A 14962-nucleotide genomic window follows, 5' to 3' on the forward strand; every position below is an offset into this window, starting at 1 on the left:
ACCTGCTCCTCGCTCCAGACAAAACCATGCCGCTCCACTCCTCGCTCCGCTCCCACTCCGCTCACATACTCTGACTGGGACGCTTTACTGTTTGTATCACTCTGCTTGTGTTCGTGGCATTCCAGACTAAAGTGTAAGAGCATGCAGATGTGCAAGACCAGCTAGATGTGTGACTTTATTTATCCCTGTGACATCAAAGATTTGAGCCAGCAGGTGACAACAAAAGACAGTCTCATGTGTTCTATGAGCATGTTGAGCTGACAAAACTGTGATGTCAGTCATTGCGCAAGTTTCTTTGAGGTCATATGGAATTGTCTCTCACACCATGATCGCTCAAATTACTACTACACTGTAGCTGAGAAATAGAGTTAAACTTCAGCATTACTGCCGATCAACGCTGAGTGTTATCAAACATGCTCCAGGGTGCCTACCTGATACAAGTTTCTGGGTTGGGAGAATATGTAAACTTTCAACATGGCGAAGGAAAAAAGCTTTCTGTGTCGGTGTCAAAATAAGAGTTCCACAAGAAATATACAAGCATGAAACTGGCATCCTCAGTGTTTTCTCTCTGACAACAAAATGCTGAATGTCTCATGAAATGCTCATAGGATAATTATGATAGCATGTATGGCAGCATCACTGTATGATCGGAACTGATTACTATCACAATACAGCTGAGAAATAGAGTTAAACTAACAGCTGCAGCAGTACTATTCATCACTGCCAGGTAATCACACGCTCAGTCACTCTCTCAATTACTTGTTAGAAACAGTCCTAGCTGTTGTTTCTACAGAGGCTTGGTCGCATCTTTCGAACAAGCAATGGCAGATCCTGAATTAAGTAGGTCCAATAACAACAGCGTTTTTTGGGACAGTCCTTAGTTTTTCCATACTTATTTACTTGTTCGTTGAACTGTTGTATAAAAGCAAGATCACACTTGCAATCTGCTGTATTGTCCATCTATCAGCTACGATTATTTGCGGCCTCGTGCCTACGGCCGAATCACAGCCATGCTGATAGCTGGACATACAGCACTCTTGCTCGTGTGAAATTGAAATTATATGCTAATAATTCTTATCAGATCATTAGTTCATGTTCATTCAAATTGTTAGAAGAGTTATGCAATTTCTTTAAAGAAAATTCTATGTTTTTTATGTTCTTCACAGACCCCCTTGCAGTAACTTTCCAGACCCCTAGTGGTCCCCTGGTTAAAAACTCTAGCGTTAGAATAATTGTTTGTGCAAACAGAGCCTTTTGTCCATGTACAATGTTCATAACATACTGTATAGCAAAAAATAAAATTTATTTATAAAAGTTAAAAACAACCTGCATTAAATGTTAAACTTCAGCTAAAATGTCTATATACTGGGGGTCATACAAAGGCCAGAGTTACATTAACAAGAACCGCTATGTGTTATTTCAGGTTTAGCTACGGATGATTTTACTTGTGGGACAGAATGGCAGGCAAAAGAGATACAGTATCTTGGAATGTGCCTTCAGGGCCTCATTTGCCCATCATCTCGTTTTTTCTCTATTTGTGTAGCCACTGGCGTAGAACTGGTGGAGGCGGGGGGCACACATTCCCCCCCAATCATGCATCTGTCCTTGTTTATATATTTTTATCAACGCTGAAAATTATTTTGTATGAGATACCTTGCAGTTTCGTGGCTGTGAGTCTGACATATTGAGACAAAAAACTGAGTTGGTATCAGCCAACTAGACGGCGGTGTCACGTGGTACCTGTTACTTTTCTCGGTGCTGGCCAGGATGCATGAACTCATAGTCATTTATTATTACTGGATGAGGATTTTTTAAAATGCTATTATAGATAATGCTGAGGTGGATTTTAGTCACAGGTATGAATCCTTGCAATTAGCAGTTTTTGTTAAAAATAACTATGTAGTGTAAAATGTATCCAAATGGATATAAAGTGTTCTTAGATATAAATGCAGATGAATGGAGGATTCGGTTTTGAAGGGTCAAGCGCCCCCAGCAGGAATAAAACACCCAAGACAGTAAGTGGCTGACAATGTGCAATTTCGGTCTGTAGATCTGTTGCCCACACAAAACTTTCGGATGAATTTAGAAAACATGAAATATATCACGAGACATGTGGAGTCAGTGGAGATGTTAAAGGTGTCCATAGAAATGATCAGTTGGTAAGGAAATTAGACACGCATTTCAGATGAACAGGTAAGGGTAATTTTTTTATGAAACGTTAACCCTAATGCTTTTTCTGAATGTTTGATATGATACAGTGTAAAAATATTTAAGAGTATGCATTGGATTAGGGATGACACAAATATATAGTTTTACTATTAACTGCTATTTAAAAATATCACTGTTAATTTAAACCATAAGAATTTGGAATCCATGGTTAAAAACCGTGAAATGCTTTATTTACATGTGGCAAAAAAATATTATAACGTATAAATATATAATACAAAAGTGTTTTTCGTAAGATTTTGTAAGCCTAAATGAGAAAACTCTTGTGCCTTTTTGGGTACTGGAGCTGTTGCTATGGTTACGGACGGTGGGGTGCTTTAATGGCCAGGTGTCGTGGACTGAACAGGAACTTTCAATTCACATGAAACTGAAGCTTAAACGCACAAATTACAAAATATAACAGAGGAATTCATTCTACCAGATTCATATCCATCTAAAAAGCGACTTAAATCAGCTGTTTGGCAGCATTTAAATGACTGACCGAAGATGATGGATGTGAAACATGCAGACAGTCAGAAGTCCTAGAAAGATACACATTCTACAAATGAGACAGAATGCTCCATTTGTTGTCTAACAACAAACTAGTAAGTTTAATATTTTTAGCTGTTGGGGCCTGGGTAGCTCAGCGAGTATTGATGCTGACTACCACCCTTGGAGTCACGAGTTCAAATCCAGGGTGTGCTGAGTGACTCCAGCCAGGTCTTCTAAGCAACCAAATTGGCCCGGTTGCTAGGTAGGGTAGAGTCTCATGGGGTAACCTCCTCGTGGTCACGATTAGTGGTTCTCGCTCTCAATGGGGCGTGTAGTAAGTTGTGAGTGGATCGCGGAGAGTAGCATGAGCCTCTACATATGGAGTTCTCTGCGGTGTCATGCACAACGAGCCACGTGATAAGATGCGTGGATTGATAGTCTCAGAAGCGGAGGCAACTGAGACTTGTCCTCCACCACCCGGATTGAGTTGAGTAACCGCACCACCACAAGGACCTACTAAGTATTGGGTATTCCAAATTGGGAGAAAAGGGGATAAAATAGATATCGCAGAGGCCGATATATCAGCCGATATTCTGACTTTTTTTAATTATCGGCATCGGCCGATAAATTTTCCTGTTTGGCCGTTTTTGTTCTTGAGGGCGCTGAGAATTGCCTGCTTGCATGTGAAGCGACTAAGACATGTAAACGACCAGTCACAGTTCATTTTGTTGTTACTTGCCATCACGTTACTACAATAATAGACCGGTGTGCAACACAGTCTCATTTAAATGGTCCGCATATCAGAGCCACGGCAGACACGTTTGAGCTCATAATGTTAAAGTGCTCACCTGTTTCATTCTCCCTTTTTCTCCTCAACAGTTCCCTGTAACTTTTAACTGTCTTGTCAAATGCCAATAAAACTAATATCATATATACCATCTGCTAATATGCGCATATCTCTATTTAAACAGATGTAATAAACCAACCTCACAAAACTTCAGCAGATCCAGCATCCTGTGGAATGCTCATAAATCTTCCTCTGAAGCACGTATTCTAACAGTCTCTCCTCAACAGTTCCCTGTAACTTTTCTAATGATAAAAGGCAAATATCAATAAAACTTATATACAGTCTGCAAATATGCAGATCTCATTTATTGAGATGTCATTCACAAACCTCATGAAAATCCAGCTTTTTCTTCCCATCGAGCGCTCATCTAATATCTTCCTCTGAAGCATGTATTCTATCAGCTAGACTCAAAACTTCAGGATCAGGATTAAAAGTTCCTCTCATTCACAAATCATGATGGTCAGTGGTCACAATCCAAGCAGGTGATCCAGGCCAGGTTTAAACTGTCAGGAGATTGCTGCTGCTCACTGTATCCACACGAGCACATGAGAGCAACCAAAGTCTTTCTAGCAAGTCAGTCCACTGTCGGTCATGTTTGGAACGCCCTCAGAAGGCTATTTCCAGTCAAGCTCCTATCTACTTGAATGGAGAAAGACCAAAATCTCCAAAACGGTTGGTCAAAATTACGTTCAAAGAACATATTTCAAATCAGCAGTAAAATCTGACAACACAATGGTATCATAAATTGTGCTCCTTTACATCAGATTACGCTAAAAAAGGAGCTTTTATAGCTAATGCGCATGTACGTTCTCGAGTTGATTGACAGACGATGTCTGTCTCTAAAAGGTGATTGGCTCTTTTACCTGTAAGGTGGGACTTCTTATCTACATTCGTTGACCGTTGGCTACAGTTGGGCATCCTATTTTTTCCCATTAATTTAATAGAAGCTGCCCGTCTCTGCTAAATAGTCTCCGGTTCAGTGGCGTCCTCTCCACTACAGTGCAGGGCGAGGGTGCCTCCGTCCTTCGGGCGGAAGTTGCCACCCTTCTGGCGAAGGGAGCAATAGAGCCCGTCCCCGGAGCAGAGTTGCGCAAGGGCTTCTACAGCCCTTATTTTACCGTTCCCAAGAGGGGGAGGGTCGCGCCCAATCTTGGACCTGCATGCCCTGAACAAGGCCTTACACAGGCTTCCATTCAGGATGTTAACGCAGAAGCGCATCCTGGCGTCAGTACGATATCAGGATTGGTTCGCGGGCATCGACCTGAAGGATGCGTACTTTCATGTACAAGGTCCATACAAGGTCCTCCCCTTCGGTCTGTCCCTGTCCCCTCGCGTCTTTACTAAGGTCGCAGAGGCTGCCCTGGCCCTGCTAAGGGAGAAGGGCATACGCGTTCTCAATTATCTCGACTACTGGCTAATCCTAGCTCACTCGCGAGATCTATTGTGCACACAGGGATCTTGTGCATCAGCACCTCGACCGACTCAGGCTTCAGGTCAACTGGGAGGAGAGCAAGCTCTCCCTTGTGCAGAGCATCTCTTTTCTCAGTATGGAGTTGGACTCAGTCACTTTCAGGGTCTTACAACCGAACATGCTCAATCAGTGCTGACCTACCTGAAGACCTGAAGGTAACGGCACCAGTGAAAATTTCAGAGGCTCCTGGGGCATATGGCATCCTCAGTGGCAGTTCTCCCCCTCGGGTTGATGCATATGAGACCACTTCAGCACTGGCTACAGACTCGAGTCCCAGAGGTGGGCATGGCGCCACAGCACCTGGTGTGTGACCATCATGCCACAGTGCCATCAGACTTTCAGCCCTTGGTCGGACCTGGCATTTCTACGGGCAGGTGTTCCCCTAGAGCAGGTCTCAACACATGTCGTGGTCATGACGGACACCTCAAACTTGGGCTGTGGCACTGTGTGCAATGAGCAGGTAGTGTCGGGGCTCTGGACAGGGCCCCGACTCCAAATGGCACATTAACTTCTTAGAGTTGCTGGCAGTATTGCTGGCCCCGAGGAGGCTCTAGCCATTGATTCAGGGCAAGCATGTGTTGGTCCGAACCGACAACACGGCAACCGTAGCGTACATAAACCGTCAAGGTGCCATACACTTGCGTCGCATGTTGCAACTTGCCCGCCACCACCTTGAAGTGTCTGCAAGCCACTCACCTTCCAGGCGCCCTCAACCGTGCAGCAGACGCACTCTCACGGCAGGTAACGCTCCACGGGGAGTGGGGACTCCACCACCACGTAGTCCAATTGATTTGGGAGAGATTCGGGGAGGCACAGATAGACCTGTTCACCTCCCAAGACTCCTCCCACTGCCCCCTGTGGTACTCCCTGTCCGAGGCCCCTGGAGCAGGCTGAGCTCAGCACTCTCTCTCTCTGAAGATGGCCCTCCTGGTGGCGCTCACTTCCATCAAGAGGGTGGGGGAGCTGCAGGCGCACTCTGTTACCAGCGAATGCCTGGAGTTCGGGCCGGCACACTCTCAAGTGATCTTGAGACCCCAGCCCGTTTACGTGCCTAAAGTTCCCACCACTCCTTTTTGGGACCAGGTGGTGAACCTGCAAGCGCTCCCTTCAGAGGAGGAAGACCCGGCCTTGTCGTTGCGGTGTCCAGTTCACGCTCTGCGCATCTATCTGGACCGCACGCAGAGCTTTAGATGCTCGGAATAGCTCTTTGTCTGTTTTGGAGGATAGCAGAAGGGGAAAGTTGTCTCCAAGCAGAGGCTGGCCCATTGGATTGTGGAAGCCATTTTTCTTGCATACCAGTCTCAGGACTTGCCATACCCCTTCGGGGTCCGGGCGCACTCCACTAGAGGTGTTTCATTCTCCTGGGCACTGGCAAGGGAGGCCTCTCTAGCAGACATATGCAGAGCTGTGGGATGGGCTACGGCCAATACATTTGCGAGGTTTTAGAACCTACACATAGACCCAGTTTCGACCCAAGCGTTACGCGGTAACGGGAGGTAGACCGAGCGGCCAGTTGGGTGTACCACATGCATTACGCCTTTCCCCTTTTTCAAAGGTGATAATGTGCACCTTTTTGTCCACAACAGTTCCCCGTACCGGTGAACTCCGGCCACCTCTTTAATTCTTTAGCACTGTCTGGTGACGAACTCGGCGGAGGAGTAACCCCACCAGGACCAGTACTCATGGTATTCCCCTTTTCAGGTGAGCCCGTGTGCTTGGGCTCAGTGCTCCATGAGTGGTGATTTCCCTTTGGTAATCCCGTATGATGAGTTTCCACTGTTTGGTTTCCCCTCGTCAGAGCTTTCTCTGTCTAGGCCACTGTGCTGCGTACCCTCTCTGTAGATAGGTTCCTCCTGTGGTATCATTCCATATGTGTACTTCCCCATTGGTAAGTCCATGTGAGGTATGCTCCACATGTTAACCTCCCTCTGGCAGGATGTGGTCTCCATAGTGCTCTCCTTCCTGGAGAGGGAAGAGCACTTCCCAGCGCTATTCTTGAAAGTGCTCGGTGGGAGACTGCTTAACAGCAAATTAAGAAAGACACCACCGGTAGCCTGCCGTGGTGCTGAACTGGCCGCTGACATGGCCGGGACTCTCTATTGGCTCCTCAGCATAAATCTGAATGAGTGATTCATGCCATCTTATTTTATACCCGTATGTCCGGACGGAGAGTAGCATGCAAATTTCACTTGCCAATTTTCATTGACCTTTTCTATTTTAAGCAAAGGTGATTGGGGCTCTCAAGATCGAACCCCTAGTATCACTACATCGACACAACATCTCGTTCCCTCCATCAGGGAACAAAGGTTACATCAGTAACAAAGATGTTTTCTTATTTTCGGGCTTTCCCTTAGCATCCACATATCCCCAGAAATACATCCACTTAGACTTTTAGACAGTTGTTATATGATTTGCATCAGTGCTGTTGCGTAATAAGAAAATGAGCAAATAACTGTAAAACCGGTTTTATTTCTCAGACGGTAATCTAACCGCCAAAAACTCACACCGCGGCATCCCTACATTTAATTTTTTTTTTTTTATTTATCTGTGCATTAATTTGAACTGTTATTATGCATTATGTAATGTGTTGTAATGAAATGTAACACTTCCCAAACCAAATCCCCCAACATTTTTAAATGTTAAAAATACATTTTCTTTACCAGTTTAAAATTAACAGACAACTATATGCAGCCACTTTTGTATTTACTTGAATACTCTGACCCTTTCACTGTGACTGTGGCACTTTTAAAATAATTCAGTTTTTGTGAGCGGTCTGAATTTCATCTGCTGGCACAACCAGTGGCACAAGTTTAAGGCGAAACTATCTGTTTGTCCAAACAATGAGAGAGTAGTGTTAGGGAAACCTGTTTGGAAATAATATTGTTGCAGTTCCGTTTGGTGCCACTAGTGACACTGAAATTTGGTTTTAATTGCATTGTTAAATATTTACTTCAGTTAAATGCAATACATTTTAATAATGTAGGTTGAGACTGAAAAACCAGCCTTTAAAAGCTGATGTGAGTATTTTTTATTTTATGTTCGAAATATTTCTTGAATAATTGCTTAATATGCAGTCAACTATAAGTCATATGCAGCTTCATTTCAAACAATCAAGCTTTGTGTGTTGAGGGGGTTGACAGGGCAAACAAATAAAAACAGTATCAGCTGTGGCAAGCAGGCAAGGTTTTTGCTGGTTCAGCAGAATCTGAAAGTGTATGAGAGAGAGGGAGAGATTGAGGAAATAAGAGCGAAGGAGAGAGGGGCTATGCACTGCATTGGGGACTGATTTATACATGATTTCAGGTGGGGGTGAATCTGCCTGCAGTCTCCCTGCCTGACGCTGTCTTCTCTAATGAAGCAGAGGTGTGTGTGAGGAGACAGACGCACACACACAAAATCTCTCACAAACAAGGGCAACCAGCCCTCATAACATCGCCCCTAATGAGCCCCTAGCCATATTTTAGCATAATGCCTCTGCCGCACCCCACACCCCAGCTCAGTACGCATACACATCTGCAACAGAAGATAGCGCTGATAGATGTAGCCGTGTGTGCTTTTGTGTAGTTGCATACTAAAGGACCATCTCATTCTCTTGTGGGATCTCTAACACCTATACAAACAGTACATGTACATTGGTCACACACATTTGTCATAGTAGCACAACATGCATTCAAAGAAAATGAATTAAAGTTAAACATGTCTCAATGGCTTTCCTGCAATCCTTCAGAGGCTAAGAGAATGCAAACTAAGTTAATGTCACAGTCATATCCCCTTGTTACCGCTCCCCCACAGGGGCCTATCCATATGGCTCAGTCTCAATGGCACGCTCATAGTCAGGACTGTGAGATAGAGGGTAACGAAGCTGATGCTATTTTTAAAGAGCCTTTCTCCATTTCCAGCACAGCTTGTTAAGAGCTCATCGTTACCACACTTCCATACCTTCCATCCTAGGTGCTAAGGACAACTGAGCCAGAGCCTAGATAAAGTGCCAGAGTTGTCACATAGTCTTACAGAGATAGCGTTTCACCTTGCTAATCATGCCACTATGAGGGAATCTGGTCAGGTGCTGTCAAGACAACAGGGTAAATGCCGAGCAGGTACAGCTTTAGCTTGTGACGGATTCCGATGTTGATGTAGGGAGGAGGCAAGGACTGGATATCGATTTTGATGCAGTATTGTACCCTTGTAAATGTACACTCCAGCCTGCAACGGTACTAGGGAGAAGTCGCACAGGGTGTTGCTATACAAATGAGATTTAGAGGGATGTTTCAAGGGGAAAGGATTAACCATAGATGCTCTTGTTGGTTATTTTGCAATCTGGTCTCATAGAAATGTTACCAGATCTACATTTTTGTAAAATGATTTGAACGTGGCTCATTGTACATATACTTTTGCGGCAGTGTCCTGGTGAATGTAAACGTATATTTCCTTTCATACAAATCATGAGTAAAATGAGAGATTATAAATTCATAAACACTTAATTTTTTCACCGTGTACCTCACACAATGATGTCTTATGACAACAAAACACTTTAACATCAAAACTAGTATAGTGCATGACTTTTAATGTGCTATATATTTAAATGTTTGTATTTCAAACCGACTACACATAGAAGCTTGTTCTAACTAAAAAAAAAAAAAAAAACTCAATTGAGCAGTTGCTCAGCTGATTTAGCATCGCACTTGCAATGCAAAAAAAAAAAAAAAAACAGGTATGAGTCCTAAAGAGCACGTGAGTCATCACAATAGTCAAAAGTGTCAGAAGCAACACAGAATGGAGTGGTTTCTTCTCCAGTTGTTTTTCATGTCACATTTGCTTTTTACGCCACTATCGACAGGGCCGGTCAATCCATTTGGCAACATAATGCACCATATCTTGGGGGGTGCCAATCTACTGAGCCATTTTCAACATGTCGAACTGTGTAAAATTAAACTGTGCCCTGTGTGCTCCGACATCATGTAGTACCGCCCTCCACAGAACAGAGCTTCTGAGTAGACTCTGGAATGCAGGGTTGTGTCGGCTGTATAGAATCAGAACTAGCGATGTCCGATTCATGAATAAAAGACTCAAGTCAATTCTTTTCATTGAATTAATTTAGAGGGCAAGCAAAATGGCCTGAATCGACTGGCGATTCAGTCGGAATCATTTGGACAGTTAATGCACATACTGAAGCATTTGAAGTGTTTTCTCACTTAATAAAATGCAACGGAATGCTTTAGAAGACAGAGAACAAAAACAGTGCTGGATGATGTGAATATTTACCTACAATCCACTGAAACAAACTTGCAAATGCATCCTATTGTTTGCCAATGATGAAGAAGGTCATGCACAATTCCGTGTGCAGCCTGGGTCACTGGAGGGTCTCGCCTAGGGTGACAAATGGTGGAGGACTGGCACTGACTTTCAGTTAGGTTTAGGTTTACAGTTTAGGGTAGGGAGGTCAGTTTTGTTGATTTTAAACTCGATAGTGCACTAACCTTAAAAAACCTAATTTGTATTTCATCTCACATTTGCTTTTAATAACACAATCGGTTACATTAGGTTTAGGTTTAAGGTAGGGAGGTAGGTTTTGTTGATTTTAAATTCAATAGAGTGTTAACCTTAAAAACCTCACCTGTATTTCATCTCACAAGTGCTTTTTATGACACTTTTGGTTAGGTTTAGGGAGGTTGGATTTGTTGATAATTTTGTTGATAGAGCGTTAACCATACAAACTTTATCTGTTTGGGAGCAAGTACATTACATCTCGGAACTGACGAAATACATCGAAGGAGCCCTGTAATATAAGTTTGCAAAAAATGTGGCTACAGTCACGTAATTTTCATGAGACCAGGCCCTTATTTGGGGATTTGAAGTGTATCTTATTACATCTTATCTTCCCCTCCTCTTTGTCGTCATAAATGTATTGGTCAGTCTGACAGGGTTCTGTTCTTTTCAGAATAGAACAGCTACTGTTAAATCATAAAATACATATGAGAAAAATAATCAACTTATTCGATGACAGGTACCTACTGGGAGCCAGAGTTTAAGTGTACAAGCAACTGAAGGGCCTCAGGAGAAAATCAAAGGAAGAAAAACACACCACAACTCAAATTTTCAGAATAAAAGGTAAATTATTTTGCAGTAGGAAGCATTCAACTCAAAGTATACATGTTTACATTATGGATTTAAAGAAAAACTTATTCACGTGATATTTGTATTCAGGTGTATAGATTGTTTTTCTTTAAATCAATCACGTAAACATTCACTTACTATTTATGTTCTGGTATATAGATTTATTTCCATGTATGATGACCCTGCTTTGTGATTTAATGATTATTTAAAAATAGAAATGCAAAGTCCACTGAAAAGACCCCTTAAGTGTTCTGCATATAAAAAATAAAAAAAAAAATGCCCATTTGCTAAAGTCTGAGTGTCACAGTCACCGTTGTTCCAAGGACTCTTATTTTGAAATCGTTTTTGTCTTGTCCCCAAACTACATTTCCCAGGATTCACTGCCCTATTCAAAGCCACCTGTTCTCCATTCCCTCATCAGCACCTTTTTTTTTATAAATACCCTCTAGTTTTGTTTCATGATTGTCAGTTCTCATTTGTTGTTACATTGTCGGAGTGTTAATGTCACTACCAATGATTGTCTTGTTTTGTTACCTTTATAGATGATGATGATGTTTTCTCATCTTCTTTTGCTTGTGGATTAAAGGATTGCTGCACTTAGATCCTACTCTCTCACCTCATCTATACCAAAACGTGACACTGAGTGCCATTTGTTAGTAATCATCTATCCTTTTCAAAGAGTAAAATATATAGTTAATATAATAAATGTCTCACAAACTCTGTAGTGGTGCATCCGAAAGGAAAGAAACACACACACACACACTTGTGCTCAAAAGTTTGCCTACCCTGACAGAAATTGTGAAATTTTGGCATTGATTTTGAAAATATGATTTTCAAAATCAATTTTCAAAATTTGTGATTTCTGTTACCATTATGATTTAAAAAGGAGCCAAACAAATATGTGATAATAAATGGCTTCATATGATCACTATCCTTAAATAAAAGACAGTTTTTTTGCATGATCAGTCATATTTTCAAAATCAATGCCAAAATTTCACAATTTCTGCCAAGGTATGCAAATTTTGAGCACAACTGTGTACACACAGTTGGATGCTTTTATCTGTTTTTGACATTTTCTGCTGATTGTGCTATAGTTCATGTACAGTATAATAGGGATGTCATAAAATATTGATATATCGGTTATTGATCGGCACATTATTTTATCTATATATTTTTGAGGCAGCGACATATTCAAATTAGCCAACATTTAAATTAGAAGCCTAATTTGCATGCTTTGAAATTCACTCAGTTGGTCTGTTTAACAGTCTGGCGTAATACCGTTGGGAGACCACAAGAGAGTGATATGACATCTATGGAAGTATATTCATGTCTAAAGTCTTTGAAGCATAAAAGCATGTTGAATTGCTCTAATCGAAAAAATAAATGCATTGTATTATCAGTGCTTGCATTAAATTTGTTGAATTTACAGTGCTTGCATTTAAATCCGTTGTATTTACAGTGCTTGCATTTTTGGTGGCTGAATTTTAACAAAGTTGTTTTTTTAAGCATTGAATATTTCATTATTAAAAATTCAGTAATAAATATTCACCTTCCAAAGTTAATTTCCAAAATATTCAGTTCATTTGAAAATACAATCTAGATTTTTTGACAGGTAAAATTCAGCCCATTCTATTTCACTTAACAAAATTCGCTTGCTCAAATTCAGTGGTTCAAATTCGGTTGAAAATTCAACATTCCACATCCGGGAACTGCAGGAAAAGCAGCAGATTACCGATGCACAATCTCCATCTGATGGTATTCGTTCTCACCAGTAGGTGGTGCAATGCAATCGGGTGTTGACTGCTGAAGACCAAAGCTACAGGTAGAGAGAACAGCCATGTATGTTTTGATAGGAACTATTTTGAAAAAGAAACTGGGTAGAAAATAGATAAATATTTAATTTGCACATGTGGGTGGGCATGAAACACACCTTTCCACTGATTGGTCAACCTGCGTCGTCATCAGTTCCTCATCGCTGCTCAATTTTTATTGCTACTACATATTCTGTAATAGTAATATTAGTTGTCTGTTTTAGAAATAGCGTATTGATGTCCCTCGCGTATGCACTCAAAATTACTTAACCTACTTCTTAGACACACAGTATGTTTTATTTAGCTGTCAGCTATCAAAATCTGTCAAAAGGTGTGGCAAAACTGCGCAACCAGCGCTCACTACTTTGTAGTGAGGCACAGAGCAGTATGTGGAATGCATTGGCTTTTAAAAATGTTTATATAAAGATTGCTGATACATTGTCCAGGCTCTTACATAACTCAGATGTTTGAAGTGCTGATTGTTGGTATAGGCATTATAATGTAGTAGGGTGACCAGTCCCTAAATTGGAAGTTTTTTTGTTGTTGTCTCATTTCATTTATTTGTCCATGGCTGGGTTTCCAGAGGCACTATAAAACATTAGTATCACTAAAGTAGTAGCCTACTTAATCTCTACGGCGTGTTTCCCAAAAAGCTTCGCTATAGTAACATAAAACTTTGTATATTAACGAGGGCTTTGAACCGCTCTAAAGTCATAAGTGCAACTTAAATGTATCTTTCTAGCATTTTTCACAGTTTATCAGAGATAAGGAACATTTAATAAATTGTAATGATATATTTGGATCATTGGAAAGCCAGTTCCAAGGCTTTGGGTGTGCCTATGGAAAGTGCAAGAACTAAAGCACAATAAAGTGACATTTTTTGTAACTTTAACAATTGCCTTTCACAAATGTAGCCATTTTTAGCACTAAATTTATTTTCTATTTAGCCCCATGTTACATTATAATGAATTTATTAGCCTAAACAAATTAATGGCACTTTTTTCAATGGTAGGACTGATATTAATATTTAGTAATAAAATTTGATTAAATTATTTTAGAATGTTACTTATTTATTTTCCAAAATCCAGAAGACAAATGCACAGGTATACGAAGGGACAATTTGCTGACAACTGACAAGTACTACACCAGGTTTTACATTCACTGATTCAAAAAGCAAGAAATGTGAGATGCTTTTTATGAAATATAAAAATATAAAAAAACGTGTGCATTCAGTTTCCAGCAAAAGAAAAAAAAAAACTTTTGGCAACATTAGAGACACTTATTAGGATTCACATTTCCTGTGTTCACATACATGCATTTCTATCATTAATCTCTATAAAGGTGAGCATCAATCTGAAACCCCATTTTACCAAAGTCATCATTATTTATTTAATTGAATACTGTGATCGTCATTAAATTTTGGCATCTCAACAAGGTTACTTATAATTTCCAAGTTTGTCAGTATTTCTGTATTATTGTCAGAGGTGGGTAGAGTAGCCCAAAACTGTAATAAAGTAAAAGTACAGTTACTTTAAAAAAAATAATTACTCAAGTAGAAGTACTAACATAAATAATTACTTGAGTAAGAAAGTATCAAATTAAAAGAGTACTCACAAATGATATAATAGACGTTAACTCCCCTATATTCCATTACATAATACACACTGAACATGTACCACAGAATTATTATTAATGGAAATTCTGTCATCATTCACCATCATGTTGTTCCAAACCCGTATGACTTTCTTTCTTCCATGCAACACGAAATAGATATTAGACAGAATGTTTGCCTGAGTCACTATTTACTTTCAGTGATTTTTTTTCTCCATATTTTGAAAGTGAATGGTGAGCGAAACTGTCAGTCCCTAACATTCTAACATATTTTGTGTTCCACATAATGCAAAGCATCACACTGGTTTGGAACAACATGAGGGTAGGGAAATGACAGAATATTAAATTATGGCTGAGCTATCACTTTAAAGGGGTAGTTTACCCAAAAATGAAAATTCTCTCATCATTTAC

This window comes from Myxocyprinus asiaticus, chromosome 2 (genome assembly GCF_019703515.2).
Source record: "Myxocyprinus asiaticus isolate MX2 ecotype Aquarium Trade chromosome 2, UBuf_Myxa_2, whole genome shotgun sequence".
NCBI lineage: Eukaryota > Metazoa > Chordata > Actinopteri > Cypriniformes > Catostomidae > Myxocyprinus > Myxocyprinus asiaticus.